The 26,791-nt window shown below is 47.2% G+C and overlaps 19 non-coding genes and 31 pseudogenes across 19 annotated transcripts; all 50 read left to right on the top strand.

Moving 5' to 3' along the window:
- The first annotated feature begins 116 nt into the window (after positions 1–116).
- On the top strand, positions 117–235 carry LOC132878714 (5S ribosomal RNA; annotated as a pseudogene).
- Positions 236–650: 415 nt separating this feature from the next.
- LOC132879189 (5S ribosomal RNA) lies at positions 651–769 on the top strand. Its single transcript, XR_009653804.1, has one exon. It is a non-coding gene; the product is annotated as a 5S ribosomal RNA (ribosomal RNA).
- Positions 770–891: 122 nt separating this feature from the next.
- LOC132878360 (5S ribosomal RNA) lies at positions 892–1,010 on the top strand (annotated as a pseudogene).
- Positions 1,011–1,122: 112 nt separating this feature from the next.
- Positions 1,123–1,241, top strand: LOC132879919 (5S ribosomal RNA; annotated as a pseudogene).
- Positions 1,242–1,686: 445 nt separating this feature from the next.
- On the top strand, positions 1,687–1,805 carry LOC132878713 (5S ribosomal RNA; annotated as a pseudogene).
- Positions 1,806–2,220: 415 nt separating this feature from the next.
- Positions 2,221–2,339, top strand: LOC132876911 (5S ribosomal RNA). Its single transcript, XR_009652608.1, has one exon. It is a non-coding gene; the product is annotated as a 5S ribosomal RNA (ribosomal RNA).
- A 440-nt stretch (positions 2,340–2,779) lies between these two features.
- On the top strand, positions 2,780–2,898 carry LOC132879070 (5S ribosomal RNA). Its single transcript, XR_009653792.1, has one exon. It is a non-coding gene; the product is annotated as a 5S ribosomal RNA (ribosomal RNA).
- Positions 2,899–3,020: 122 nt separating this feature from the next.
- Positions 3,021–3,139, top strand: LOC132879609 (5S ribosomal RNA; annotated as a pseudogene).
- Positions 3,140–3,251: 112 nt separating this feature from the next.
- On the top strand, positions 3,252–3,370 carry LOC132879918 (5S ribosomal RNA; annotated as a pseudogene).
- Positions 3,371–3,795: 425 nt separating this feature from the next.
- On the top strand, positions 3,796–3,914 carry LOC132878712 (5S ribosomal RNA; annotated as a pseudogene).
- Positions 3,915–4,344: 430 nt separating this feature from the next.
- LOC132878711 (5S ribosomal RNA) lies at positions 4,345–4,463 on the top strand (annotated as a pseudogene).
- Positions 4,464–5,206: 743 nt separating this feature from the next.
- LOC132876910 (5S ribosomal RNA) lies at positions 5,207–5,325 on the top strand. The gene has a single exon (XR_009652607.1). It is a non-coding gene; the product is annotated as a 5S ribosomal RNA (ribosomal RNA).
- Positions 5,326–5,790: 465 nt separating this feature from the next.
- On the top strand, positions 5,791–5,909 carry LOC132878710 (5S ribosomal RNA; annotated as a pseudogene).
- Positions 5,910–6,379: 470 nt separating this feature from the next.
- LOC132878708 (5S ribosomal RNA) lies at positions 6,380–6,498 on the top strand (annotated as a pseudogene).
- A 743-nt stretch (positions 6,499–7,241) lies between these two features.
- On the top strand, positions 7,242–7,360 carry LOC132876909 (5S ribosomal RNA). The gene has a single exon (XR_009652606.1). It is a non-coding gene; the product is annotated as a 5S ribosomal RNA (ribosomal RNA).
- A 738-nt stretch (positions 7,361–8,098) lies between these two features.
- Positions 8,099–8,217, top strand: LOC132876908 (5S ribosomal RNA). Its single transcript, XR_009652605.1, has one exon. It is a non-coding gene; the product is annotated as a 5S ribosomal RNA (ribosomal RNA).
- A 430-nt stretch (positions 8,218–8,647) lies between these two features.
- Positions 8,648–8,766, top strand: LOC132879398 (5S ribosomal RNA; annotated as a pseudogene).
- A 365-nt stretch (positions 8,767–9,131) lies between these two features.
- Positions 9,132–9,250, top strand: LOC132876907 (5S ribosomal RNA). Its single transcript, XR_009652604.1, has one exon. It is a non-coding gene; the product is annotated as a 5S ribosomal RNA (ribosomal RNA).
- A 430-nt stretch (positions 9,251–9,680) lies between these two features.
- On the top strand, positions 9,681–9,799 carry LOC132878951 (5S ribosomal RNA). Its single transcript, XR_009653781.1, has one exon. It is a non-coding gene; the product is annotated as a 5S ribosomal RNA (ribosomal RNA).
- Positions 9,800–9,921: 122 nt separating this feature from the next.
- On the top strand, positions 9,922–10,040 carry LOC132878359 (5S ribosomal RNA; annotated as a pseudogene).
- A 112-nt stretch (positions 10,041–10,152) lies between these two features.
- LOC132879917 (5S ribosomal RNA) lies at positions 10,153–10,271 on the top strand (annotated as a pseudogene).
- A 405-nt stretch (positions 10,272–10,676) lies between these two features.
- On the top strand, positions 10,677–10,795 carry LOC132878707 (5S ribosomal RNA; annotated as a pseudogene).
- Positions 10,796–11,165: 370 nt separating this feature from the next.
- LOC132876906 (5S ribosomal RNA) lies at positions 11,166–11,284 on the top strand. Its single transcript, XR_009652603.1, has one exon. It is a non-coding gene; the product is annotated as a 5S ribosomal RNA (ribosomal RNA).
- Positions 11,285–11,729: 445 nt separating this feature from the next.
- On the top strand, positions 11,730–11,848 carry LOC132878833 (5S ribosomal RNA). The gene has a single exon (XR_009653768.1). It is a non-coding gene; the product is annotated as a 5S ribosomal RNA (ribosomal RNA).
- A 122-nt stretch (positions 11,849–11,970) lies between these two features.
- LOC132878358 (5S ribosomal RNA) lies at positions 11,971–12,089 on the top strand (annotated as a pseudogene).
- A 112-nt stretch (positions 12,090–12,201) lies between these two features.
- On the top strand, positions 12,202–12,320 carry LOC132879916 (5S ribosomal RNA; annotated as a pseudogene).
- Positions 12,321–12,750: 430 nt separating this feature from the next.
- LOC132878706 (5S ribosomal RNA) lies at positions 12,751–12,869 on the top strand (annotated as a pseudogene).
- Positions 12,870–13,319: 450 nt separating this feature from the next.
- Positions 13,320–13,438, top strand: LOC132878705 (5S ribosomal RNA; annotated as a pseudogene).
- A 693-nt stretch (positions 13,439–14,131) lies between these two features.
- Positions 14,132–14,250, top strand: LOC132876905 (5S ribosomal RNA). Its single transcript, XR_009652602.1, has one exon. It is a non-coding gene; the product is annotated as a 5S ribosomal RNA (ribosomal RNA).
- Positions 14,251–14,958: 708 nt separating this feature from the next.
- LOC132876904 (5S ribosomal RNA) lies at positions 14,959–15,077 on the top strand. The gene has a single exon (XR_009652601.1). It is a non-coding gene; the product is annotated as a 5S ribosomal RNA (ribosomal RNA).
- Positions 15,078–15,527: 450 nt separating this feature from the next.
- LOC132878704 (5S ribosomal RNA) lies at positions 15,528–15,646 on the top strand (annotated as a pseudogene).
- Positions 15,647–16,066: 420 nt separating this feature from the next.
- LOC132878703 (5S ribosomal RNA) lies at positions 16,067–16,185 on the top strand (annotated as a pseudogene).
- A 425-nt stretch (positions 16,186–16,610) lies between these two features.
- On the top strand, positions 16,611–16,729 carry LOC132878702 (5S ribosomal RNA; annotated as a pseudogene).
- A 688-nt stretch (positions 16,730–17,417) lies between these two features.
- On the top strand, positions 17,418–17,536 carry LOC132876903 (5S ribosomal RNA). The gene has a single exon (XR_009652600.1). It is a non-coding gene; the product is annotated as a 5S ribosomal RNA (ribosomal RNA).
- A 450-nt stretch (positions 17,537–17,986) lies between these two features.
- Positions 17,987–18,105, top strand: LOC132879598 (5S ribosomal RNA; annotated as a pseudogene).
- A 470-nt stretch (positions 18,106–18,575) lies between these two features.
- Positions 18,576–18,694, top strand: LOC132878701 (5S ribosomal RNA; annotated as a pseudogene).
- Positions 18,695–19,114: 420 nt separating this feature from the next.
- On the top strand, positions 19,115–19,233 carry LOC132878700 (5S ribosomal RNA; annotated as a pseudogene).
- Positions 19,234–19,981: 748 nt separating this feature from the next.
- On the top strand, positions 19,982–20,100 carry LOC132876902 (5S ribosomal RNA). The gene has a single exon (XR_009652599.1). It is a non-coding gene; the product is annotated as a 5S ribosomal RNA (ribosomal RNA).
- A 445-nt stretch (positions 20,101–20,545) lies between these two features.
- LOC132879597 (5S ribosomal RNA) lies at positions 20,546–20,664 on the top strand (annotated as a pseudogene).
- Positions 20,665–21,094: 430 nt separating this feature from the next.
- On the top strand, positions 21,095–21,213 carry LOC132879566 (5S ribosomal RNA; annotated as a pseudogene).
- A 455-nt stretch (positions 21,214–21,668) lies between these two features.
- On the top strand, positions 21,669–21,787 carry LOC132878699 (5S ribosomal RNA; annotated as a pseudogene).
- Positions 21,788–22,535: 748 nt separating this feature from the next.
- Positions 22,536–22,654, top strand: LOC132876900 (5S ribosomal RNA). The gene has a single exon (XR_009652597.1). It is a non-coding gene; the product is annotated as a 5S ribosomal RNA (ribosomal RNA).
- A 743-nt stretch (positions 22,655–23,397) lies between these two features.
- LOC132876899 (5S ribosomal RNA) lies at positions 23,398–23,516 on the top strand. The gene has a single exon (XR_009652596.1). It is a non-coding gene; the product is annotated as a 5S ribosomal RNA (ribosomal RNA).
- Positions 23,517–23,976: 460 nt separating this feature from the next.
- LOC132878697 (5S ribosomal RNA) lies at positions 23,977–24,095 on the top strand (annotated as a pseudogene).
- A 405-nt stretch (positions 24,096–24,500) lies between these two features.
- LOC132876898 (5S ribosomal RNA) lies at positions 24,501–24,619 on the top strand. The gene has a single exon (XR_009652595.1). It is a non-coding gene; the product is annotated as a 5S ribosomal RNA (ribosomal RNA).
- Positions 24,620–25,069: 450 nt separating this feature from the next.
- Positions 25,070–25,188, top strand: LOC132876401 (5S ribosomal RNA). Its single transcript, XR_009652120.1, has one exon. It is a non-coding gene; the product is annotated as a 5S ribosomal RNA (ribosomal RNA).
- A 122-nt stretch (positions 25,189–25,310) lies between these two features.
- Positions 25,311–25,429, top strand: LOC132878356 (5S ribosomal RNA; annotated as a pseudogene).
- A 112-nt stretch (positions 25,430–25,541) lies between these two features.
- On the top strand, positions 25,542–25,660 carry LOC132879915 (5S ribosomal RNA; annotated as a pseudogene).
- A 420-nt stretch (positions 25,661–26,080) lies between these two features.
- Positions 26,081–26,199, top strand: LOC132878696 (5S ribosomal RNA; annotated as a pseudogene).
- Positions 26,200–26,594: 395 nt separating this feature from the next.
- LOC132876897 (5S ribosomal RNA) lies at positions 26,595–26,713 on the top strand. Its single transcript, XR_009652594.1, has one exon. It is a non-coding gene; the product is annotated as a 5S ribosomal RNA (ribosomal RNA).
- The last annotated feature ends 78 nt before the right edge of the window (positions 26,714–26,791 follow it).

Here is a 26,791-nt window from a genome sequence, read left to right as displayed (position 1 = left end):
TTTATTTTGTCTCCTTGCAGAAATCTGTTTGAATTTTCCTTCTGCTCGCAAGGCAAGAATTTTCCTTCTGGGCGCAAGGCAAGGCAAGAAAAACGGCACATTTCCAACTAACTGTTGCTTATGGCCAAACCACTCTGACAACGTCTGATCCTGTCTGATCTCAGAAGCTAAACAGAGTTGGGCCTGGTTAGTACTTGAGTGGGAGACTGCCTAGGAATACCAGGTACTGTAAGCATTTTATTTTGTCTTCTTGCAGAAATCTGTTTGAATTTTCCTTCTGCTCGCAAGGCAAGAATTTTCCTTCTGGGCGCAAGGCAAGGCAAGGCAAGGCAAGGCAAGGCAAGGCAAGGCAAGGCAAGGCAAGGCAAGGCAAGGCAAGGCAAGGCAAGGCAAGGCGCACATTTCCAGACTGTTGTTTACGTCCAAACCACTCTGACAATGCCTGATCCTGTCTGATCTGAGACGCTAAAGAGAGTTGGGCCTGGTTAGTACTTGAGTGTGAGACTGCCTAGGAATACCAGGTACTGTAAGCATTTTATTTTGTCTCCTTGCAGAAATCTGTTTGAATTTTCCTTCTGCTCGCAAGGCAAGAATTTTCCTTCTGGTCGCAAGGCAAGGCAAGAAAAACGGCACATTTCCAACTAACTGTTGCTTACGGCCAAACCACTCTGACAACGCCTGATCCCGTCTGATCTCAGAAGCTAAACAGAGTTGGGCCTGGGTAGTACTTGAGTGGGAGACTGCCTAGGAATACCAGGTACTGTAAGCATTTTATTTTGTCTTCTAGCAGAAATCTGTTTGAATTTTCCTTCTGCTCGCAAGGCAAGAATTTTCCTTCTGGGCGCAAGGCAAGGCAAGGCAAGAAAAACGGCACATTTCCAACTAACTGTTGCTTATGGCCAAACCACTCTGACAACGCCTGATCCCGTCTGATGTCAGAAGCTAAACAGAGTTGGGCCTGGTTAGTACTTGAGTGGGAGACTGCCTAGGAATACCAGGTACTGTAAGCATTTTATTTTGTCTTCTTGCAGAAATCTGTTTGAATTTTCCTTCTGGTCGCAAGGCAAGAATTTTCCTTCTGATCGCAAGGCAAGAAAAATGGCACATTTCCAACAAGCTGTTGCTTACGGCCAAACCACTCTAACAACGCCTGATCCTGTCAGATCTCAGAAACTAAACAGAGTTGGGCCTGTTTAGTACTTGAGTGGGAGACTGCCTAGTAATACCAGGTACTGTAAGCATTTTATTTTGTCTTCTTGCAGAAATCTGTTTGAATTTTCCTTCTGCTCGCAAGGCAAGAATTTTCCTTCTGGGCGCAAGGCAAGGCAAGGCAAGGCAAGGCAAGGCAAGGCAAGGCAAGGCAAGGCAAGGCAAGGCAAGGCAAGGCAAGGCAAGGCAAGGCAAGGCAAGGCAAGGCAAGGCAAGGCAAGGCGCACATTTCCAGACTGTTGTTTACGTCCAAACCACTCTGACAATGCCTGATCCTGTCTGATCTGAGAAGCTAAACAGAGTTGGGCCTGGTTAGTACTTGAGTGTGAGACTGCCTAGGAATACCAAGTACTGTAAGCATTTTATTTTGTCTCCTTGCAGAAATCTGTTTGAATTTTCCTTCTGCTCGCAAGGCAAGAATTTTCCTTCTGGGCGCAAGGCAAGGCAAGAAAAACGGCACATTTCCAACTAACTGTTGCTTATGGCCAAACCACTCTGACAACGTCTGATCCTGTCTGATCTCAGAAGCTAAACAGAGTTGGGCCTGGTTAGTACTTGAGTGGGAGACTGCCTAGGAATACCAGGTACTGTAAGCATTTTATTTTGTCTTCTTGCAGAAATCTGTTTGAATTTTCCTTCTGCTCGCAAGGCAAGAATTTTCCTTCTGGGCGCAAGGCAAGGCAAGGCAAGGCAAGGCAAGGCAAGGCAAGGCATGGCAAGGCAAGGCAAGGCAAGGCAAGGCAAGGCAAGGCAAGGCACACATTTCCAGACTGTTGTTTACGTCCAAACCACTCTGACAATGCCTGATCCTGTCTGATCTGAGAAGCTAAACAGAGTTGGGCCTGGTTAGTACTTGAGTGTGAGACTGCCTAGGAATACCAAGTACTGTAAGCATTTTATTTTGTCTCCTTGCAGAAATCTGTTTGAATTTTCCTTCTGCTCGCAAGGCAAGAATTTTCCTTCTGGGCGCAAGGCAAGGCAAGAAAAACGGCACATTTCCAACTAACTGTTGCTTATGGCCAAACCACTCTGACAACGCCTGATCCCGTCTGATCTCAGAAGCTAAACAGAGTTGGGCCTGGTTAGTACTTGAGTGGGAGACTGCCTAGGAATACCAGGTACTGTAAGCATTTTATTTTGTCTTCTTGCAGAAATCTGTTTGAATTTTCCTTCTGCTCGCAAGGCAAGAATTTTCCTTCTGGGCGCAAGGCAAGGCAAGGCAAGGCAAGGCAAGGCAAGGCAAGGCAAGGCAAGGCAAGGCAAGGCAAGGCAAGGCAAGGCAAGGCAAGGCAAGGCAAGGCAAGGCAAGGCAAGGCGCACATTTCCAGACTGTTGTTTACGTCCAAACCACTCTGACAATGCCTGATCCTGTCTGATCTGAGACGCTAAAGAGAGTTGGGCCTGGTTAGTACTTGAGTGTGAGACTGCCTAGGAATACCAGGTACTGTAAGCATTTTATTTTGTCTCCTTGCAGAAATCTGTTTGAATTTTCCTTCTGCTCGCAAGGCAAGAATTTTCCTTCTGGTCGCAAGGCAAGGCAAGAAAAACGGCACATTTCCAACTAACTGTTGCTTACGGCCAAACCACTCTGACAACGCCTGATCCCGTCTGATCTCAGAAGCTAAACAGAGTTGGGCCTGGGTAGTACTTGAGTGGGAGACTGCCTAGGAATACCAGGTACTGTAAGCATTTTATTTTGTCTTCTAGCAGAAATCTGTTTGAATTTTCCTTCTGCTCGCAAGGCAAGAATTTTCCTTCTGGGCGCAAGGCAAGGCAAGGCAAGAAAAACGGCACATTTCCAACTAACTGTTGCTTATGGCCAAACCACTCTGACAACGCCTGATCCCGTCTTATGTCAGAAGCTAAACAGAGTTGGGCCTGGTTAGTACTTGAGTGGGAGACTGCCTAGGAATACCAGGTACTGTAAGCATTTTATTTTGTCTTCTTGCAGAAATCTGTTTGAATTTTCCTTCTGGTCGCAAGGCAAGAATTTTCCTTCTGATCGCAAGGCAAGAAAAATGGCACATTTCCAACAAGCTGTTGCTTACGGCCAAACCACTCTAACAACGCCTGATCCTGTCAGATCTCAGAAACTAAACAGAGTTGGGCCTGTTTAGTACTTGAGTGGGAGACTGCCTAGTAATACCAGGTACTGTAAGCATTTTATTTTGTCTTCTTGCAGAAATCTGTTTGAATTTTCCTTCTGCTCGCAAGGCAAGAATTTTCCTTCTGGGCGCAAGGCAAGGCAAGGCAAGGCAAGGCAAGGCAAGGCAAGGCAAGGCAAGGCAAGGCAAGGCAAGGCAAGGCAAGGCAAGGCAAGGCAAGGCAAGGCGCACATTTCCAGACTGTTGTTTACGTCCAAACCACTCTGACAATGCCTGATCCTGTCTGATCTGAGAAGCTAAACAGAGTTGGGCCTGGTTAGTACTTGAGTGTGAGACTGCCTAGGAATACCAAGTACTGTAAGCATTTTATTTTGTCTCCTTGCAGAAATCTGTTTGAATTTTCCTTCTGCTCGCAAGGCAAGAATTTTCCTTCTGGGCGCAAGGCAAGGCAAGAAAAACGGCACATTTCCAACTAACTGTTGCTTATGGCCAAACCACTCTGACAACGTCTGATCCTGTCTGATCTCAGAAGCTAAACAGAGTTGGGCCTGGTTAGTACTTGAGTGGGAGACTGCCTAGGAATACCAGGTACTGTAAGCATTTTATTTTGTCTTCTTGCAGAAATCTGTTTGAATTTTCCTTCTGCTCGCAAGGCAAGAATTTTCCTTCTGGGCGCAAGGCAAGGCAAGGCAAGGCAAGGCAAGGCAAGGCAAGGCAAGGCAAGGCAAGGCAAGGCAAGGCAAGGCAAGGCAAGGCAAGGCAAGGCAAGGCAAGGCGCACATTTCCAGACTGTTGTTTACGTCCAAACCACTCTGACAATGCCTGATCCTGTCTGATCTGAGAAGCTAAACAGAGTTGGGCCTGGTTAGTACTTGAGTGTGAGACTGCCTAGGAATACCAAGTACTGTAAGCATTTTATTTTGTCTCCTTGCAGAAATCTGTTTGAATTTTCCTTCTGCTCGCAAGGCAAGAATTTTCCTTCTGGGCGCAAGGCAAGGCAAGAAAAACGGCACATTTCCAACTAACTGTTGCTTATGGCCAAACCACTCTGACAACGTCTGATCCTGTCTGATCTCAGAAGCTAAACAGAGTTGGGCCTGGTTAGTACTTGAGTGGGAGACTGCCTAGGAATACCAGGTACTGTAAGCATTTTATTTTGTCTTCTTGCAGAAATCTGTTTGAATTTTCCTTCTGCTCGCAAGGCAAGAATTTTCCTTCTGGGCGCAAGGCAAGGCAAGGCAAGGCAAGGCAAGGCAAGGCAAGGCAAGGCAAGGCAAGGCAAGGCAAGGCAAGGCAAGGCAAGGCAAGGCAAGGCAAGGCAAGGCAAGGCAAGGCGCACATTTCCAGACTGTTGTTTACGTCCAAACCACTCTGACAATGCCTGATCCTGTCTGATCTGAGAAGCTAAACAGAGTTGGGCCTGGTTAGTACTTGAGTGTGAGACTGCCTAGGAATACCAAGTACTGTAAGCATTTTATTTTGTCTCCTTGCAGAAATCTGTTTGAATTTTCCTTCTGCTCGCAAGGCAAGAATTTTCCTTCTGGGCGCAAGGCAAGGCAAGGCAAGGCAAGGCAAGGCAAGGCAAGGCAAGGCAAGGCAAGGCAAGGCAAGGCAAGGCAAGGCAAGGCAAGGCAAGGCGCACATTTCCAGACTGTTGTTTACGTCCAAACCACTCTGACAATGCCTGATCCTGTCTGATCTGAGAAGCTAAACAGAGTTGGGCCTGGTTAGTACTTGAGTGTGAGACTGCCTAGGAATACCAAGTACTGTAAGCATTTTATTTTGTCTCCTTGCAGAAATCTGTTTGAATTTTCCTTCTGCTCGCAACGCAAGAATTTTCCTTCTGGGCGCAAGGCAAGGCAAGAAAAACGGCACATTTCCAACTAACTGTTGCTTATGGCCAAACCACTCTGACAACGCCTGATCCCGTCTGATCTCAGAAGCTAAACAGAGTTGGGCCTGGTTAGTACTTGAGTGGGAGACTGCCTAGGAATACCAGGTACTGTAAGCATTTTATTTTGTCTTCTTGCAGAAATCTGTTTGAATTTTCCTTCTGCTCGCAAGGCAAGAATTTTCCTTCTGGGCGCAAGGCAAGGCAAGGCAAGGCAAGGCAAGGCAAGGCAAGGCAAGGCAAGGCAAGGCAAGGCAAGGCAAGGCAAGGCAAGGCAAGGCAAGGCAAGGCAAGGCAAGGCAAGGCAAGGCAAGGCAAGGCAAGGCAAGGCGCACATTTCCAGACTGTTGTTTACGTCCAAACCACTCTGACAATGCCTGATCCTGTCTGATCTGAGAAGCTAAACAGAGTTGGGCCTGGTTAGTACTTGAGTGTGAGACTGCCTAGGAATACCAAGTACTGTAAGCATTTTATTTTGTCTCCTTGCAGAAATCTGTTTGAATTTTCCTTCTGCTCGCAAGGCAAGAATTTTCCTTCTGGGCGCAAGGCAAGGCAAGAAAAACGGCACATTTCCAACTAACTGTTGCTTATGGCCAAACCACTCTGACAACGTCTGATCCTGTCTGATCTCAGAAGCTAAACAGAGTTGGGCCTGGTTAGTACTTGAGTGGGAGACTGCCTAGGAATACCAGGTACTGTAAGCATTTTATTTTGTCTTCTTGCAGAAATCTGTTTGAATTTTCCTTCTGCTCGCAAGGCAAGAATTTTCCTTCTGGGCGCAAGGCAAGGCAAGGCAAGGCAAGGCAAGGCAAGGCAAGGCAAGGCAAGGCAAGGCAAGGCAAGGCAAGGCAAGGCAAGGCAAGGCAAGGCAAGGCAAGGCAAGGCAAGGCAAGGCAAGGCAAGGCAAGGCAAGGCAAGGCGCACATTTCCAGACTGTTGTTTACGTCCAAACCACTCTGACAATGCCTGATCCTGTCTGATCTGAGAAGCTAAACAGAGTTGGGCCTGGTTAGTACTTGAGTGTGAGACTGCCTAGGAATACCAAGTACTGTAAGCATTTTATTTTGTCTCCTTGCAGAAATCTGTTTGAATTTTCCTTCTGCTCGCAAGGCAAGAATTTTCCTTCTGGGCGCAAGGCAAGGCAAGAAAAACGGCACATTTCCAACTAACTGTTGCTTATGGCCAAACCACTCTGACAACGTCTGATCCTGTCTGATCTCAGAAGCTAAACAGAGTTGGGCCTGGTTAGTACTTGAGTGGGAGACTGCCTAGGAATACCAGGTACTGTAAGCATTTTATTTTGTCTTCTTGCAGAAATCTGTTTGAATTTTCCTTCTGCTCGCAAGGCAAGAATTTTCCTTCTGGGCGCAAGGCAAGGCAAGGCAAGGCAAGGCAAGGCAAGGCAAGGCAAGGCAAGGCAAGGCAAGGCAAGGCAAGGCAAGGCAAGGCAAGGCAAGGCGCACATTTCCAGACTGTTGTTTACGTCCAAACCACTCTGACAATGCCTGATCCTGTCTGATCTGAGAAGCTAAACAGAGTTGGGCCTGGTTAGTACTTGAGTGTGAGACTGCCTAGGAATACCAAGTACTGTAAGCATTTTATTTTGTCTCCTTGCAGAAATCTGTTTGAATTTTCCTTCTGCTCGCAAGGCAAGAATTTTCCTTCTGGGCGCAAGGCAAGGCAAGGCAAGGCAAGGCAAGGCAAGGCAAGGCAAGGCAAGGCAAGGCAAGGCAAGGCAAGGCAAGGCAAGGCAAGGCAAGGCAAGGCAAGGCAAGGCAAGGCGCACATTTCCAGACTGTTGTTTACGTCCAAACCACTCTGACAATGCCTGATCCTGTCTGATCTGAGAAGCTAAACAGAGTTGGGCCTGGTTAGTACTTGAGTGTGAGACTGCCTAGGAATACCAAGTACTGTAAGCATTTTATTTTGTCTCCTTGCAGAAATCTGTTTGAATTTTCCTTCTGCTCGCAACGCAAGAATTTTCCTTCTGGGCGCAAGGCAAGGCAAGAAAAACGGCACATTTCCAACTAACTGTTGCTTATGGCCAAACCACTCTGACAACGCCTGATCCCGTCTGATCTCAGAAGCTAAACAGAGTTGGGCCTGGTTAGTACTTGAGTGGGAGACTGCCTAGGAATACCAGGTACTGTAAGCATTTTATTTTGTCTTCTTGCAGAAATCTGTTTGAATTTTCCTTCTGCTCGCAAGGCAAGAATTTTCCTTCTGGGCGCAAGGCAAGGCAAGGCAAGGCAAGGCAAGGCAAGGCAAGGCAAGGCAAGGCAAGGCAAGGCAAGGCAAGGCAAGGCAAGGCAAGGCAAGGCAAGGCAAGGCAAGGCGCACATTTCCAGACTGTTGTTTACGTCCAAACCACTCTGACAATGCCTGATCCTGTCTGATCTGAGAAGCTAAACAGAGTTGGGCCTGGTTAGTACTTGAGTGTGAGACTGCCTAGGAATACCAAGTACTGTAAGCATTTTATTTTGTCTCCTTGCAGAAATCTGTTTGAATTTTCCTTCTGCTCGCAAGGCAAGAATTTTCCTTCTGGGCGCAAGGCAAGGCAAGGCAAGGCAAGGCAAGGCAAGGCAAGGCAAGGCAAGGCAAGGCAAGGCAAGGCAAGGCAAGGCAAGGCAAGGCAAGGCACACATTTCCAGACTGTTGTTTACGTCCAAACCACTCTGACAATGCCTGATCCTGTCTGATCTGAGAAGCTAAACAGAGTTGGGCCTGGTTAGTACTTGAGTGTGAGACTGCCTAGGAATACCAAGTACTGTAAGCATTTTATTTTGTCTCCTTGCAGAAATCTGTTTGAATTTTCCTTCTGCTCGCAAGGCAAGAATTTTCCTTCTGGGCGCAAGGCAAGGCAAGAAAAACGGCACATTTCCAACTAACTGTTGCTTATGGCCAAACCACTCTGACAACGCCTGATCCCGTCTGATCTCAGAAGCTAAACAGAGTTGGGCCTGGTTAGTACTTGAGTGGGAGACTGCCTAGGAATACCAGGTACTGTAAGCATTTTATTTTGTCTTCTTGCAGAAATCTGTTTGAATTTTCCTTCTGCTCGCAAGGCAAGAATTTTCCTTCTGGGCGCAAGGCAAGGCAAGGCAAGGCAAGGCAAGGCAAGGCAAGGCAAGGCAAGGCAAGGCAAGGCAAGGCAAGGCAAGGCAAGGCAAGGCAAGGCAAGGCAAGGCGCACATTTCCAGACTGTTGTTTACGTCCAAACCACTCTGACAATGCCTGATCCTGTCTGATCTGAGAAGCTAAACAGAGTTGGGCCTGGTTAGTACTTGAGTGTGAGACTGCCTAGGAATACCAAGTACTGTAAGCATTTTATTTTGTCTCCTTGCAGAAATCTGTTTGAATTTTCCTTCTGCTCGCAAGGCAAGAATTTTCCTTCTGGGCGCAAGGCAAGGCAAGAAAAACGGCACATTTCCAACTAACTGTTGCTTATGGCCAAACCACTCTGACAACGTCTGATCCTGTCTGATCTCAGAAGCTAAACAGAGTTGGGCCTGGTAAGTACTTGAGTGGGAGACTGCCTAGGAATACCAGGTACTGTAAGCATTTTATTTTGTCTTCTTGCAGAAATCTGTTTGAATTTTCCTTCTGCTCGCAAGGCAAGAATTTTCCTTCTGGGCGCAAGGCAAGGCAAGGCAAGGCAAGGCAAGGCAAGGCACACATTTCCAGACTGTTGTTTACGTCCAAACCACTCTGACAATGCCTGATCCTGTCTGATCTGAGAAGCTAAACAGAGTTGGGCCTGGTTAGTACTTGAGTGTGAGACTGCCTAGGAATACCAAGTACTGTAAGCATTTTATTTTGTCTCCTTGCAGAAATCTGTTTGAATTTTCCTTCTGCTCGCAAGGCAAGAATTTTCCTTCTGGGCGCAAGGCAAGGCAAGAAAAACGGCACATTTCCAACTAACTGTTGCTTATGGCCAAACCACTCTGACAACGCCTGATCCCGTCTGATCTCAGAAGCTAAACAGAGTTGGGCCTGGTTAGTACTTGAGTGGGAGACTGCCTAGGAATACCAGGTACTGTAAGCATTTTATTTTGTCTTCTTGCAGAAATCTGTTTGAATTTTCCTTCTGCTCGCAAGGCAAGAATTTTCCTTCTGGGCGCAAGGCAAGGCAAGGCAAGGCAAGGCAAGGCAAGGCAAGGCAAGGCAAGGCAAGGCAAGGCAAGGCAAGGCAAGGCAAGGCAAGGCAAGGCAAGGCAAGGCGCACATTTCCAGACTGTTGTTTACGTCCAAACCACTCTGACAATGCCTGATCCTGTCTGATCTGAGACGCTAAAGAGAGTTGGGCCTGGTTAGTACTTGAGTGTGAGACTGCCTAGGAATACCAGGTACTGTAAGCATTTTATTTTGTCTCCTTGCAGAAATCTGTTTGAATTTTCCTTCTGCTCGCAAGGCAAGAATTTTCCTTCTGGTCGCAAGGCAAGGCAAGAAAAACGGCACATTTCCAACTAACTGTTGCTTACGGCCAAACCACTCTGACAACGCCTGATCCCGTCTGATCTCAGAAGCTAAACAGAGTTGGGCCTGGGTAGTACTTGAGTGGGAGACTGCCTAGGAATACCAGGTACTGTAAGCATTTTATTTTGTCTTCTAGCAGAAATCTGTTTGAATTTTCCTTCTGCTCGCAAGGCAAGAATTTTCCTTCTGGGCGCAAGGCAAGGCAAGGCAAGAAAAACGGCACATTTCCAACTAACTGTTGCTTATGGCCAAACCACTCTGACAACGCCTGATCCCGTCTGATGTCAGAAGCTAAACAGAGTTGGGCCTGGTTAGTACTTGAGTGGGAGACTGCCTAGGAATACCAGGTACTGTAAGCATTTTATTTTGTCTTCTTGCAGAAATCTGTTTGAATTTTCCTTCTGGTCGCAAGGCAAGAATTTTCCTTCTGATCGCAAGGCAAGAAAAATGGCACATTTCCAACAAGCTGTTGCTTACGGCCAAACCACTCTAACAACGCCTGATCCTGTCAGATCTCAGAAACTAAACAGAGTTGGGCCTGTTTAGTACTTGAGTGGGAGACTGCCTAGTAATACCAGGTACTGTAAGCATTTTATTTTGTCTTCTTGCAGAAATCTGTTTGAATTTTCCTTCTGCTCGCAAGGCAAGAATTTTCCTTCTGGGCGCAAGGCAAGGCAAGGCAAGGCAAGGCAAGGCAAGGCAAGGCAAGGCAAGGCAAGGCAAGGCAAGGCAAGGCAAGGCGCACATTTCCAGACTGTTGTTTACGTCCAAACCACTCTGACAATGCCTGATCCTGTCTGATCTGAGAAGCTAAACAGAGTTGGGCCTGGTTAGTACTTGAGTGTGAGACTGCCTAGGAATACCAAGTACTGTAAGCATTTTATTTTGTCTCCTTGCAGAAATCTGTTTGAATTTTCCTTCTGCTCGCAAGGCAAGAATTTTCCTTCTGGGCGCAAGGCAAGGCAAGAAAAACGGCACATTTCCAACTAACTGTTGCTTATGGCCAAACCACTCTGACAACGTCTGATCCTGTCTGATCTCAGAAGCTAAACAGAGTTGGGCCTGGTTAGTACTTGAGTGGGAGACTGCCTAGGAATACCAGGTACTGTAAGCATTTTATTTTGTCTTCTTGCAGAAATCTGTTTGAATTTTCCTTCTGCTCGCAAGGCAAGAATTTTCCTTCTGGGCGCAAGGCAAGGCAAGGCAAGGCAAGGCAAGGCAAGGCAAGGCACACATTTCCAGACTGTTGTTTACGTCCAAACCACTCTGACAATGCCTGATCCTGTCTGATCTGAGAAGCTAAACAGAGTTGGGCCTGGTTAGTACTTGAGTGTGAGACTGCCTAGGAATACCAAGTACTGTAAGCATTTTATTTTGTCTCCTTGCAGAAATCTGTTTGAATTTTCCTTCTGCTCGCAAGGCAAGAATTTTCCTTCTGGGCGCAAGGCAAGGCAAGAAAAACGGCACATTTCCAACTAACTGTTGCTTATGGCCAAACCACTCTGACAACGCCTGATCCCGTCTGATCTCAGAAGCTAAACAGAGTTGGGCCTGGTTAGTACTTGAGTGGGAGACTGCCTAGGAATACCAGGTACTGTAAGCATTTTATTTTGTCTTCTTGCAGAAATCTGTTTGAATTTTCCTTCTGCTCGCAAGGCAAGAATTTTCCTTCTGGGCGCAAGGCAAGGCAAGGCAAGGCAAGGCAAGGCAAGGCAAGGCAAGGCAAGGCAAGGCAAGGCAAGGCAAGGCAAGGCAAGGCAAGGCAAGGCAAGGCAAGGCAAGGCAAGGCAAGGCGCACATTTCCAGACTGTTGTTTACGTCCAAACCACTCTGACAATGCCTGATCCTGTCTGATCTGAGACGCTAAAGAGAGTTGGGCCTGGTTAGTACTTGAGTGTGAGACTGCCTAGGAATACCAGGTACTGTAAGCATTTTATTTTGTCTCCTTGCAGAAATCTGTTTGAATTTTCCTTCTGCTCGCAAGGCAAGAATTTTCCTTCTGGTCGCAAGGCAAGGCAAGAAAAACGGCACATTTCCAACTAACTGTTGCTTACGGCCAAACCACTCTGACAACGCCTGATCCCGTCTGATCTCAGAAGCTAAACAGAGTTGGGCCTGGGTAGTACTTGAGTGGGAGACTGCCTAGGAATACCAGGTACTGTAAGCATTTTATTTTGTCTTCTAGCAGAAATCTGTTTGAATTTTCCTTCTGCTCGCAAGGCAAGAATTTTCCTTCTGGGCGCAAGGCAAGGCAAGGCAAGAAAAACGGCACATTTCCAACTAACTGTTGCTTATGGCCAAACCACTCTGACAACGCCTGATCCCGTCTGATGTCAGAAGCTAAACAGAGTTGGGCCTGGTTAGTACTTGAGTGGGAGACTGCCTAGGAATACCAGGTACTGTAAGCATTTTATTTTGTCTTCTTGCAGAAATCTGTTTGAATTTTCCTTCTGGTCGCAAGGCAAGAATTTTCCTTCTGATCGCAAGGCAAGAAAAATGGCACATTTCCTACAAGCTGTTGCTTACGGCCAAACCACTCTAACAACGCCTGATCCTGTCAGATCTCAGAAACTAAACAGAGTTGGGCCTGTTTAGTACTTGAGTGGGAGACTGCCTAGTAATACCAGGTACTGTAAGCATTTTATTTTGTCTTCTTGCAGAAATCTGTTTGAATTTTCCTTCTGCTCGCAAGGCAAGAATTTTCCTTCTGGGCGCAAGGCAAGGCAAGGCAAGGCAAGGCAAGGCAAGGCAAGGCAAGGCAAGGCAAGGCAAGGCAAGGCAAGGCAAGGCAAGGCAAGGCAAGGCAAGGCAAGGCGCACATTTCCAGACTGTTGTTTACGTCCAAACCACTCTGACAATGCCTGATCCTGTCTGATCTGAGAAGCTAAACAGAGTTGGGCCTGGTTAGTACTTGAGTGTGAGACTGCCTAGGAATACCAAGTACTGTAAGCATTTTATTTTGTCTCCTTGCAGAAATCTGTTTGAATTTTCCTTCTGCTCGCAAGGCAAGAATTTTCCTTCTGGGCGCAAGGCAAGGCAAGAAAAACGGCACATTTCCAACTAACTGTTGCTTATGGCCAAACCACTCTGACAACGTCTGATCCTGTCTGATCTCAGAAGCTAAACAGAGTTGGGCCTGGTTAGTACTTGAGTGGGAGACTGCCTAGGAATACCAGGTACTGTAAGCATTTTATTTTGTCTTCTTGCAGAAATCTGTTTGAATTTTCCTTCTGCTCGCAAGGCAAGAATTTTCCTTCTGGGCGCAAGGCAAGGCAAGGCAAGGCAAGGCAAGGCAAGGCAAGGCAAGGCAAGGCAAGGCAAGGCAAGGCAAGGCAAGGCAAGGCAAGGCAAGGCAAGGCAAGGCAAGGCAAGGCAAGGCAAGGCGCACATTTCCAGACTGTTGTTTACGTCCAAACCACTCTGACAATGCCTGATCCTGTCTGATCTGAGAAGCTAAACAGAGTTGGGCCTGGTTAGTACTTGAGTGTGAGACTGCCTAGGAATACCAAGTACTGTAAGCATTTTATTTTGTCTCCTTGCAGAAATCTGTTTGAATTTTCCTTCTGCTCGCAAGGCAAGAATTTTCCTTCTGGGCGCAAGGCAAGGCAAGAAAAACGGCACATTTCCAACTAACTGTTGCTTATGGCCAAACCACTCTGACAACGTCTGATCCTGTCTGATCTCAGAAGCTAAACAGAGTTGGGCCTGGTTAGTACTTGAGTGGGAGACTGCCTAGGAATACCAGGTACTGTAAGCATTTTATTTTGTCTTCTTGCAGAAATCTGTTTGAATTTTCCTTCTGCTCGCAAGGCAAGAATTTTCCTTCTGGGCGCAAGGCAAGGCAAGGCAAGGCAAGGCAAGGCAAGGCAAGGCAAGGCAAGGCAAGGCAAGGCAAGGCAAGGCAAGGCAAGGCAAGGCAAGGCAAGGCAAGGCGCACATTTCCAGACTGTTGTTTACGTCCAAACCACTCTGACAATGCCTGATCCTGTCTGATCTGAGAAGCTAAACAGAGTTGGGCCTGGTTAGTACTTGAGTGTGAGACTGCCTAGGAATACCAAGTACTGTAAGCATTTTATTTTGTCTCCTTGCAGAAATCTGTTTGAATTTTCCTTCTGCTCGCAAGGCAAGAATTTTCCTTCTGGGCGCAAGGCAAGGCAAGGCAAGGCAAGGCAAGGCAAGGCAAGGAAAGGCAAGGCGCACATTTCCAGACTGTTGTTTACGTCCAAACCACTCTGACAATGCCTGATCCTGTCTGATCTGAGAAGCTAAACAGAGTTGGGCCTGGTTAGTACTTGAGTGTGAGACTGCCTAGGAATACCAAGTACTGTAAGCATTTTATTTTGTCTCCTTGCAGAAATCTGTTTGAATTTTCCTTCTGCTCGCAACGCAAGAATTTTCCTTCTGGGCGCAAGGCAAGGCAAGAAAAACGGCACATTTCCAACTAACTGTTGCTTATGGCCAAACCACTCTGACAACGCCTGATCCCGTCTGATCTCAGAAGCTAAACAGAGTTGGGCCTGGTTAGTACTTGAGTGGGAGACTGCCTAGGAATACCAGGTACTGTAAGCATTTTATTTTGTCTTCTTGCAGAAATCTGTTTGAATTTTCCTTCTGCTCGCAAGGCAAGAATTTTCCTTCTGGGCGCAAGGCAAGGCAAGGCAAGGCAAGGCAAGGCAAGGCAAGGCAAGGCAAGGCAAGGCAAGGCAAGGCAAGGCAAGGCAAGGCAAGGCAAGGCAAGGCAAGGCAAGGCAAGGCAAGGCAAGGCAAGGCGCACATTTCCAGACTGTTGTTTACGTCCAAACCACTCTGACAATGCCTGATCCTGTCTGATCTGAGAAGCTAAACAGAGTTGGGCCTGGTTAGTACTTGAGTGTGAGACTGCCTAGGAATACCAAGTACTGTAAGCATTTTATTTTGTCTCCTTGCAGAAATCTGTTTGAATTTTCCTTCTGCTCGCAAGGCAAGAATTTTCCTTCTGGGCGCAAGGCAAGGCAAGGCAAGGCAAGGCAAGGCAAGGCAAGGCACACATTTCCAGACTGTTGTTTACGTCCAAACCACTCTGACAATGCCTGATCCTGTCTGATCTGAGAAGCTAAACAGAGTTGGGCCTGGTTAGTACTTGAGTGTGAGACTGCCTAGGAATACCAAGTACTGTAAGCATTTTATTTTGTCTCCTTGCAGAAATCTGTTTGAATTTTCCTTCTGCTCGCAAGGCAAGAATTTTCCTTCTGGGCGCAAGGCAAGGCAAGAAAAACGGCACATTTCCAACTAACTGTTGCTTATGGCCAAACCACTCTGACAACGCCTGATCCCGTCTGATCTCAGAAGCTAAACAGAGTTGGGCCTGGTTAGTACTTGAGTGGGAGACTGCCTAGGAATACCAGGTACTGTAAGCATTTTATTTTGTCTTCTTGCAGAAATCTGTTTGAATTTTCCTTCTGCTCGCAAGGCAAGAATTTTCCTTCTGGGCGCAAGGCAAGGCAAGGCAAGGCAAGGCAAGGCAAGGCAAGGCAAGGCAAGGCAAGGCAAGGCAAGGCAAGGCAAGGCAAGGCAAGGCAAGGCAAGGCAAGGCAAGGCAAGGCAAGGCAAGGCGCACATTTCCAGACTGTTGTTTACGTCCAAACCACTCTGACAATGCCTGATCCTGTCTGATCTGAGAAGCTAAACAGAGTTGGGCCTGGTTAGTACTTGAGTGTGAGACTGCCTAGGAATACCAAGTACTGTAAGCATTTTATTTTGTCTCCTTGCAGAAATCTGTTTGAATTTTCCTTCTGCTCGCAAGGCAAGAATTTTCCTTCTGGGCGCAAGGCAAGGCAAGAAAAACGGCACATTTCCAACTAGCTGTTGCTTATGGCCAAACCACTCTGACAACGTCTGATCCTGTCTGATCTCAGAAGCTAAACAGAGTTGGGCCTGGTTAGTACTTGAGTGGGAGACTGCCTAGGAATACCAGGTACTGTAAGCATTTTATTTTGTCTTCTTGCAGAAATCTGTTTGAATTTTCCTTCTGCTCGCAAGGCAAGAATTTTCCTTCTGGGCGCAAGGCAAGGCAAGGCAAGGCAAGGCAAGGCAAGGCAAGGCAAGGCAAGGCAAGGCAAGGCAAGGCAAGGCAAGGCAAGGCAAGGCAAGGCGCACATTTCCAGACTGTTGTTTACGTCCAAACCACTCTGACAATGCCTGATCCTGTCTGATCTGAGAAGCTAAACAGAGTTGGGCCTGGTTAGTACTTGAGTGTGAGACTGCCTAGGAATACCAAGTACTGTAAGCATTTTATTTTGTCTCCTTGCAGAAATCTGTTTGAATTTTCCTTCTGCTCGCAAGGCAAGAATTTTCCTTCTGGGCGCAAGGCAAGGCAAGAAAAACGGCACATTTCCAACTAACTGTTGCTTATGGCCAAACCACTCTGACAACGTCTGATCCTGTCTGATCTCAGAAGCTAAACAGAGTTGGGCCTGGTTAGTACTTGAGTGGGAGACTGCCTAGGAATACCAGGTACTGTAAGCATTTTATTTTGTCTTCTTGCAGAAATCTGTTTGAATTTTCCTTCTGCTCGCAAGGCAAGAATTTTCCTTCTGGGCGCAAGGCAAGGCAAGGCAAGGCAAGGCAAGGCAAGGCAAGGCAAGGCAAGGCAAGGCAAGGCAAGGCAAGGCAAGGCAAGGCAAGGCAAGGCAAGGCGCACATTTCCAGACTGTTGTTTACGTCCAAACCACTCTGACAATGCCTGATCCTGTCTGATCTGAGAAGCTAAACAGAGTTGGGCCTGGTTAGTACTTGAGTGTGAGACTGCCTAGGAATACCAAGTACTGTAAGCATTTTATTTTGTCTCCTTGCAGAAATCTGTTTGAATTTTCCTTCTGCTCGCAAGGCAAGAATTTTCCTTCTGGGCGCAAGGCAAGGCAAGAAAAACGGCACATTTCCAACTAACTGTTGCTTATGGCCAAACCACTCTGACAACGTCTGATCCTGTCTGATCTCAGAAGCTAAACAGAGTTGGGCCTGGTTAGTACTTGAGTGGGAGACTGCCTAGGAATACCAGGTACTGTAAGCATTTTATTTTGTCTTCTTGCAGAAATCTGTTTGAATTTTCCTTCTGCTCGCAAGGCAAGAATTTTCCTTCTGGGCGCAAGGCAAGGCAAGGCAAGGCAAGGCAAGGCAAGGCAAGGCAAGGCAAGGCAAGGCAAGGCAAGGCAAGGCAAGGCAAGGCAAGGCAAGGCGCACATTTCCAGACTGTTGTTTACGTCCAAACCACTCTGACAATGCCTGATCCTGTCTGATCTGAGAAGCTAAACAGAGTTGGGCCTGGTTAGTACTTGAGTGTGAGACTGCCTAGGAATACCAAGTACTGTAAGCATTTTATTTTGTCTCCTTGCAGAAATCTGTTTGAATTTTCCTTCTGCTCGCAAGGCAAGAATTTTCCTTCTGGGCGCAAGGCAAGGCAAGGCAAGGCAAGGCAAGGCAAGGCAAGGCAAGGCAAGGCAAGGCACACATTTCCAGACTGTTGTTTACGTCCAAACCACTCTGACAATGCCTGATCCTGTCTGATCTGAGAAGCTAAACAGAGTTGGGCCTGGTTAGTACTTGAGTGTGAGACTGCCTAGGAATACCAAGTACTGTAAGCATTTTATTTTGTCTCCTTGCAGAAATCTGTTTGAATTTTCCTTCTGCTCGCAAGGCAAGAATTTTCCTTCTGGGCGCAAGGCAAGGCAAGAAAAACGGCACATTTCCAACTAACTGTTGCTTATGGCCAAACCACTCTGACAACGCCTGATCCCGTCTGATCTCAGAAGCTAAACAGAGTTGGGCCTGGTTAGTACTTGAGTGGGAGACTGCCTAGGAATACCAGGTACTGTAAGCATTTTATTTTGTCTTCTTGCAGAAATCTGTTTGAATTTTCCTTCTGCTCGCAAGGCAAGAATTTTCCTTCTGGGCGCAAGGCAAGGCAAGGCAAGGCAAGGCAAGGCAAGGCAAGGCAAGGCAAGGCAAGGCAAGGCAAGGCAAGGCAAGGCAAGGCAAGGCAAGGCAAGGCAAGGCAAGGCAAGGCAAGGCAAGGCGCACATTTCCAGACTGTTGTTTACGTCCAAACCACTCTGACAATGCCTGATCCTGTCTGATCTGAGAAGCTAAACAGAGTTGGGCCTGGTTAGTACTTGAGTGTGAGACTGCCTAGGAATACCAAGTACTGTAAGCATTTTATTTTGTCTCCTTGCAGAAATCTGTTTGAATTTTCCTTCTGCTCGCAAGGCAAGAATTTTCCTTCTGGGCGCAAGGCAAGGCAAGAAAAACGGCACATTTCCAACTAACTGTTGCTTATGGCCAAACCACTCTGACAACGTCTGATCCTGTCTGATCTCAGAAGCTAAACAGAGTTGGGCCTGGTTAGTACTTGAGTGGGAGACTGCCTAGGAATACCAGGTACTGTAACCATTTTATTTTGTCTTCTTGCAGAAATCTGTTTGAATTTTCCTTCTGCTCGCAAGGCAAGAATTTTCCTTCTGGGCGCAAGGCAAGGCAAGGCAAGGCAAGGCAAGGCAAGGCAAGGCAAGGCAAGGCAAGGCAAGGCAAGGCAAGGCAAGGCAAGGCAAGGCAAGGCAAGGCAAGGCAAGGCAAGGCAAGGCAAGGCAAGGCAAGGCAAGGCAAGGCGCACATTTCCAGACTGTTGTTTACGTCCAAACCACTCTGACAATGCCTGATCCTGTCTGATCTGAGAAGCTAAACAGAGTTGGGCCTGGTTAGTACTTGAGTGTGAGACTGCCTAGGAATACCAAGTACTGTAAGCATTTTATTTTGTCTCCTTGCAGAAATCTGTTTGAATTTTCCTTCTGCTCGCAAGGCAAGAATTTTCCTTCTGGGCGCAAGGCAAGGCAAGAAAAACGGCACATTTCCAACTAACTGTTGCTTATGGCCAAACCACTCTGACAACGTCTGATCCTGTCTGATCTCAGAAGCTAAACAGAGTTGGGCCTGGTTAGTACTTGAGTGGGAGACTGCCTAGGAATACCAGGTACTGTAAGCATTTTATTTTGTCTTCTTGCAGAAATCTGTTTGAATTTTCCTTCTGCTCGCGAGGCAAGAATTTTCCTTCTGGGCGCAAGGCAAGGCAAGGCAAGGCAAGGCAAGGCAAGGCAAGGCAAGGCAAGGCAAGGCAAGGCAAGGCAAGGCAAGGCAAGGCAAGGCAAGGCGCACATTTCCAGACTGTTGTTTACGTCCAAACCACTCTGACAATGCCTGATCCTGTCTGATCTGAGAAGCTAAACAGAGTTGGGCCTGGTTAGTACTTGAGTGTGAGACTGCCTAGGAATACCAAGTACTGTAAGCATTTTATTTTGTCTCCTTGCAGAAATCTGTTTGAATTTTCCTTCTGCTCGCAAGGCAAGAATTTTCCTTCTGGGCGCAAGGCAAGGCAAGAAAAACGGCACATTTCCAACTAACTGTTGCTTATGGCCAAACCACTCTGACAACGTCTGATCCTGTCTGATCTCAGAAGCTAAACAGAGTTGGGCCTGGTTAGTACTTGAGTGGGAGACTGCCTAGGAATACCAGGTACTGTAAGCATTTTATTTTGTCTTCTTGCAGAAATCTCTTTGAATTTTCCTTCTGCTCGCAAGGCAAGAATTTTCCTTCTGGGCGCAAGGCAAGGCAAGGCAAGGCAAGGCAAGGCAAGGCAAGGCAAGGCAAGGCAAGGCAAGGCAAGGCAAGGCAAGGCAAGGCAAGGCAAGGCAAGGCAAGGCAAGGCAAGGCAAGGCAAGGCAAGGCAAGGCAAGGCGCACATTTCCAGACTGTTGTTTACGTCCAAACCACTCTGACAATGCCTGATCCTGTCTGATCTGAGAAGCTAAACAGAGTTGGGCCTGGTTAGTACTTGAGTGTGAGACTGCCTAGGAATACCAAGTACTGTAAGCATTTTATTTTGTCTCCTTGCAGAAATCTGTTTGAATTTTCCTTCTGCTCGCAAGGCAAGAATTTTCCTTCTGGGCGCAAGGCAAGGCAAGGCAAGGCAAGGCAAGGCAAGGCAAGGCAAGGCAAGGCAAGGCAAGGCAAGGCAAGGCACACATTTCCAGACTGTTGTTTACGTCCAAACCACTCTGACAATGCCTGATCCTGTCTGATCTGAGAAGCTAAACAGAGTTGGGCCTGGTTAGTACTTGAGTGTGAGACTGCCTAGGAATACCAAGTACTGTAAGCATTTTATTTTGTCTCCTTGCAGAAATCTGTTTGAATTTTCCTTCTGCTCGCAAGGCAAGAATTTTCCTTCTGGGCGCAAGGCAAGGCAAGAAAAACGGCACATTTCCAACTAACTGTTGCTTATGGCCAAACCACTCTGACAACGCCTGATCCCGTCTGATCTCAGAAGCTAAACAGAGTTGGGCCTGGTTAGTACTTGAGTGGGAGACTGCCTAGGAATACCAGGTACTGTAAGCATTTTATTTTGTCTTCTTGCAGAAATCTGTTTGAATTTTCCTTCTGCTCGCAAGGCAAGAATTTTCCTTCTGGGCGCAAGGCAAGGCAAGGCAAGGCAAGGCAAGGCAAGGCAAGGCAAGGCAAGGCAAGGCAAGGCAAGGCAAGGCAAGGCAAGGCAAGGCAAGGCAAGGCAAGGCAAGGCAAGGCAAGGCGCACATTTCCAGACTGTTGTTTACGTCCAAACCACTCTGACAATGCCTGATCCTGTCTGATCTGAGAAGCTAAACAGAGTTGGGCCTGGTTAGTACTTGAGTGTGAGACTGCCTAGGAATACCAAGTACTGTAAGCATTTTATTTTGTCTCCTTGCAGAAATCTGTTTGAATTTTCCTTCTGCTCGCAAGGCAAGAATTTTCCTTCTGGGCGCAAGGCAAGGCAAGAAAAACGGCACATTTCCAACTAACTGTTGCTTATGGCCAAACCACTCTGACAACGTCTGATCCTGTCTGATCTCAGAAGCTAAACAGAGTTGGGCCTGGTTAGTACTTGAGTGGGAGACTGCCTAGGAATACCAGGTACTGTAACCATTTTATTTTGTCTTCTTGCAGAAATCTGTTTGAATTTTCCTTCTGCTCGCAAGGCAAGAATTTTCCTTCTGGGCGCAAGGCAAGGCAAGGCAAGGCAAGGCAAGGCAAGGCAAGGCAAGGCAAGGCAAGGCAAGGCAAGGCAAGGCAAGGCAAGGCAAGGCAAGGCAAGGCAAGGCGCACATTTCCAGACTGTTGTTTACGTCCAAACCACTCTGACAATGCCTGATCCTGTCTGATCTGAGAAGCTAAACAGAGTTGGGCCTGGTTAGTACTTGAGTGTGAGACTGCCTAGGAATACCAAGTACTGTAAGCATTTTATTTTGTCTCCTTGCAGAAATCTGTTTGAATTTTCCTTCTGCTCGCAAGGCAAGAATTTTCCTTCTGGGCGCAAGGCAAGGCAAGAAAAACGGCACATTTCCAACTAACTGTTGCTTATGGCCAAACCACTCTGACAATGTCTGATCCTGTCTGATCTCAGAAGCTAAACAGAGTTGGGCCTGGTTAGTACTTGAGTGGGAGACTGCCTAGGAATACCAGGTACTGTAAGCATTTTATTTTGTCTTCTTGCAGAAATCTGTTTGAATTTTCCTTCTGCTCGCGAGGCAAGAATTTTCCTTCTGGGCGCAAGGCAAGGCAAGGCAAGGCAAGGCAAGGCAAGGCAAGGCAAGGCAAGGCAAGGCAAGGCAAGGCAAGGCAAGGCAAGGCAAGGCAAGGCAAGGCAAGGCAAGGCAAGGCAAGGCAAGGCAAGGCGCACATTTCCAGACTGTTGTTTACGTCCAAACCACTCTGACAATGCCTGATCCTGTCTGATCTGAGAAGCTAAACAGAGTTGGGCCTGGTTAGTACTTGAGTGTGAGACTGCCTAGGAATACCAAGTACTGTAAGCATTTTATTTTGTCTCCTTGCAGAAATCTGTTTGAATTTTCCTTCTGCTCGCAAGGCAAGAATTTTCCTTCTGGGCGCAAGGCAAGGCAAGAAAAACGGCACATTTCCAACTAACTGTTGCTTATGGCCAAACCACTCTGACAACGTCTGATCCTGTCTGATCTCAGAAGCTAAACAGAGTTGGGCCTGGTTAGTACTTGAGTGGGAGACTGCCTAGGAATACCAGGTACTGTAAGCATTTTATTTTGTCTTCTTGCAGAAATCTCTTTGAATTTTCCTTCTGCTCGCAAGGCAAGAATTTTCCTTCTGGGCGCAAGGCAAGGCAAGGCAAGGCAAGGCAAGGCAAGGCAAGGCAAGGCAAGGCAAGGCAAGGCAAGGCAAGGCAAGGCAAGGCAAGGCAAGGCAAGGCAAGGCAAGGCGCACATTTCCAGACTGTTGTTTACGTCCAAACCACTCTGACAATGCCTGATCCTGTCTGATCTGAGAAGCTAAACAGAGTTGGGCCTGGTTAGTACTTGAGTGTGAGACTGCCTAGGAATACCAAGTACTGTAAGCATTTTATTTTGTCTCCTTGCAGAAATCTGTTTGAATTTTCCTTCTGCTCGCAAGGCAAGAATTTTCCTTCTGGGCGCAAGGCAAGGCAAGGCAAGGCAAGGCAAGGCAAGGCAAGGCAAGGCAAGGCAAGGCAAGGCAAGGCAAGGCAAGGCAAGGCAAGGCAAGGCAAGGCAAGGCGCACATTTCCAGACTGTTGTTTACGTCCAAACCACTCTGACAATGCCTGATCCTGTCTGATCTGAGAAGCTAAACAGAGTTGGGCCTGGTTAGTACTTGAGTGTGAGACTGCCTAGGAATACCAAGTACTGTAAGCATTTTATTTTGTCTCCTTGCAGAAATCTGTTTGAATTTTCCTTCTGCTCGCAACGCAAGAATTTTCCTTCTGGGCGCAAGGCAAGGCAAGAAAAACGGCACATTTCCAACTAACTGTTGCTTATGGCCAAACCACTCTGACAACGCCTGATCCCGTCTGATCTCAGAAGCTAAACAGAGTTGGGCCTGGTTAGTACTTGAGTGGGAGACTGCCTAGGAATACCAGGTACTGTAAGCATTTTATTTTGTCTTCTTGCAGAAATCTGTTTGAATTTTCCTTCTGCTCGCAAGGCAAGAATTTTCCTTCTGGGCGCAAGGCAAGGCAAGGCAAGGCAAGGCAAGGCAAGGCAAGGCAAGGCAAGGCAAGGCAAGGCAAGGCAAGGCAAGGCAAGGCAAGGCAAGGCAAGGCAAGGCGCACATTTCCAGACTGTTGTTTACGTCCAAACCACTCTGACAATGCCTGATCCTGTCTGATCTGAGAAGCTAAACAGAGTTGGGCCTGGTTAGTACTTGAGTGTGAGACTGCCTAGGAATACCAAGTACTGTAAGCATTTTATTTTGTCTCCTTGCAGAAATCTGTTTGAATTTTCCTTCTGCTCGCAAGGCAAGAATTTTCCTTCTGGGCGCAAGGCAAGGCAAGGCAAGGCAAGGCAAGGCAAGGCAAGGCAAGGCAAGGCAAGGCAAGGCAAGGCAAGGCAAGGCAAGGCAAGGCAAGGCAAGGCAAGGCACACATTTCCAGACTGTTGTTTACGTCCAAACCACTCTGACAATGCCTGATCCTGTCTGATCTGAGAAGCTAAACAGAGTTGGGCCTGGTTAGTACTTGAGTGTGAGACTGCCTAGGAATACCAAGTACTGTAAGCATTTTATTTTGTCTCCTTGCAGAAATCTGTTTGAATTTTCCTTCTGCTCGCAAGGCAAGAATTTTCCTTCTGGGCGCAAGGCAAGGCAAGAAAAACGGCACATTTCCAACTAACTGTTGCTTATGGCCAAACCACTCTGACAACGCCTGATCCCGTCTGATCTCAGAAGCTAAACAGAGTTGGGCCTGGTTAGTACTTGAGTGGGAGACTGCCTAGGAATACCAGGTACTGTAAGCATTTTATTTTGTCTTCTTGCAGAAATCTGTTTGAATTTTCCTTCTGCTCGCAAGGCAAGAATTTTCCTTCTGGGCGCAAGGCAAGGCAAGGCAAGGCAAGGCAAGGCAAGGCAAGGCAAGGCAAGGCAAGGCAAGGCAAGGCAAGGCAAGGCAAGGCAAGGCAAGGCAAGGCAAGGCAAGGCAAGGCAAGGCAAGGCAAGGCAAGGCGCACATTTCCAGACTGTTGTTTACGTCCAAACCACTCTGACAATGCCTGATCCTGTCTGATCTGAGAAGCTAAACAGAGTTGGGCCTGGTTAGTACTTGAGTGTGAGACTGCCTAGGAATACCAAGTACTGTAAGCATTTTATTTTGTCTCCTTGCAGAAATCTGTTTGAATTTTCCTTCTGCTCGCAAGGCAAGAATTTTCCTTCTGGGCGCAAGGCAAGGCAAGAAAAACGGCACATTTCCAACTAACTGTTGCTTATGGCCAAACCACTCTGACAACGTCTGATCCTGTCTGATCTCAGAAGCTAAACAGAGTTGGGCCTGGTTAGTACTTGAGTGGGAGACTGCCTAGGAATACCAGGTACTGTAAGCATTTTATTTTGTCTTCTTGCAGAAATCTGTTTGAATTTTCCTTCTGCTCGCAAGGCAAGAATTTTCCTTCTGGGCGCAAGGCAAGGCAAGGCAAGGCAAGGCAAGGCAAGGCAAGGCAAGGCAAGGCAAGGCAAGGCAAGGCAAGGCAAGGCACACATTTCCAGACTGTTGTTTACGTCCAAACCACTCTGACAATGCCTGATCCTGTCTGATCTGAGAAGCTAAACAGAGTTGGGCCTGGTTAGTACTTGAGTGTGAGACTGCCTAGGAATACCAAGTACTGTAAGCATTTTATTTTGTCTCCTTGCAGAAATCTGTTTGAATTTTCCTTCTGCTCGCAAGGCAAGAATTTTCCTTCTGGGCGCAAGGCAAGGCAAGAAAAACGGCACATTTCCAACTAACTGTTGCTTATGGCCAAACCACTCTGACAACGCCTGATCCCGTCTGATCTCAGAAGCTAAACAGAGTTGGGCCTGGTTAGTACTTGAGTGGGAGACTGCCTAGGAATACCAGGTACTGTAAGCATTTTATTTTGTCTTCTTGCAGAAATCTGTTTGAATTTTCCTTCTGCTCGCAAGGCAAGAATTTTCCTTCTGGGCGCAAGGCAAGGCAAGGCAAGGCAAGGCAAGGCAAGGCAAGGCAAGGCAAGGCAAGGCAAGGCAAGGCAAGGCAAGGCAAGGCAAGGCAAGGCAAGGCAAGGCAAGGCAAGGCAAGGCAAGGCGCACATTTCCAGACTGTTGTTTACGTCCAAACCACTCTGACAATGCCTGATCCTGTCTGATCTGAGACGCTAAAGAGAGTTGGGCCTGGTTAGTAATTGAGTGTGAGACTGCCTAGGAATACCAGGTACTGTAAGCATTTTATTTTGTCTCCTTGCAGAAATCTGTTTGAATTTTCCTTCTGCTCGCAAGGCAAGAATTTTCCTTCTGGTCGCAAGGCAAGGCAAGAAAAACGGCACATTTCCAACTAACTGTTGCTTACGGCCAAACCACTCTGACAACGCCTGATCCCGTCTGATCTCAGAAGCTAAACAGAGTTGGGCCTGGTTAGTACTTGAGTGGGAGACTGCCTAGGAATACCAGGTACTGTAAGCATTTTATTTTGTCTTCTAGCAGAAATCTGTTTGAATTTTCCTTCTGCTCGCAAGGCAAGAATTTTCCTTCTGGGCGCAAGGCAAGGCAAGGCAAGAAAAACGGCACATTTCCAACTAACTGTTGCTTATGGCCAAACCACTCTGACAACGCCTGATCCCGTCTGATGTCAGAAGCTAAACAGAGTTGGGCCTGGTTAGTACTTGAGTGGGAGACTGCCTAGGAATACCAGGTACTGTAAGCATTTTATTTTGTCTTCTTGCAGAAATCTGTTTGAATTTTCCTTCTGGTCGCAAGGCAAGAATTTTCCTTCTGATCGCAAGGCAAGAAAAATGGCACATTTCCAACAAGCTGTTGCTTACGGCCAAACCACTCTAACAACGCCTGATCCTGTCAGATCTCAGAAACTAAACAGAGTTGGGCCTGTTTAGTACTTGAGTGGGAGACTGCCTAGTAATACCAGGTACTGTAAGCATTTTATTTTGTCTTCTTGCAGAAATCTGTTTGAATTTTCCTTCTGCTCGCAAGGCAAGAATTTTCCTTCTGGGCGCAAGGCAAGGCAAGGCAAGGCAAGGCAAGGCAAGGCAAGGCAAGGCAAGGCAAGGCAAGGCAAGGCAAGGCAAGGCAAGGCAAGGCAAGGCGCACATTTCCAGACTGTTGTTTACGTCCAAACCACTCTGACAATGCCTGATCCTGTCTGATCTGAGAAGCTAAACAGAGTTGGGCCTGGTTAGTACTTGAGTGTGAGACTGCCTAGGAATACCAAGTACTGTAAGCATTTTATTTTGTCTCCTTGCAGAAATCTGTTTGAATTTTCCTTCTGCTCGCAAGGCAAGAATTTTCCTTCTGGGCGCAAGGCAAGGCAAGAAAAACGGCACATTTCCAACTAACTGTTGCTTATGGCCAAACCACTCTGACAACGTCTGATCCTGTCTGATCTCAGAAGCTAAACAGAGTTGGGCCTGGTTAGTACTTGAGTGGGAGACTGCCTAGGAATACCAGGTACTGTAAGCATTTTATTTTGTCTTCTTGCAGAAATCTGTTTGAATTTTCCTTCTGCTCGCAAGGCAAGAATTTTCCTTCTGGGCGCAAGGCAAGGCAAGGCAAGGCAAGGCAAGGCAAGGCAAGGCAAGGCAAGGCAAGGCAAGGCAAGGCACACATTTCCAGACTGTTGTTTACGTCCAAACCACTCTGACAATGCCTGATCCTGTCTGATCTGAGAAGCTAAACAGAGTTGGGCCTGGTTAGTACTTGAGTGTGAGACTGCCTAGGAATACCAAGTACTGTAAGCATTTTATTTTGTCTCCTTGCAGAAATCTGTTTGAATTTTCCTTCTGCTCGCAAGGCAAGAATTTTCCTTCTGGGCGCAAGGCAAGGCAAGAAAAACGGCACATTTCCAACTAACTGTTGCTTATGGCCAAACCACTCTGACAACGCCTGATCCCGTCTGATCTCAGAAGCTAAACAGAGTTGGGCCTGGTTAGTACTTGAGTGGGAGACTGCCTAGGAATACCAGGTACTGTAAGCATTTTATTTTGTCTTCTTGCAGAAATCTGTTTGAATTTTCCTTCTGCTCGCAAGGCAAGAATTTTCCTTCTGGGCGCAA

The sequence above is a fragment of the Neoarius graeffei genome, assembly GCF_027579695.1.
Source record: "Neoarius graeffei isolate fNeoGra1 chromosome 18 unlocalized genomic scaffold, fNeoGra1.pri SUPER_18_unloc_1, whole genome shotgun sequence".
NCBI classification, from domain to species: Eukaryota; Metazoa; Chordata; class Actinopteri; order Siluriformes; family Ariidae; genus Neoarius; species Neoarius graeffei.
This window is presented reverse-complemented; position numbering and strand designations above follow the sequence as displayed.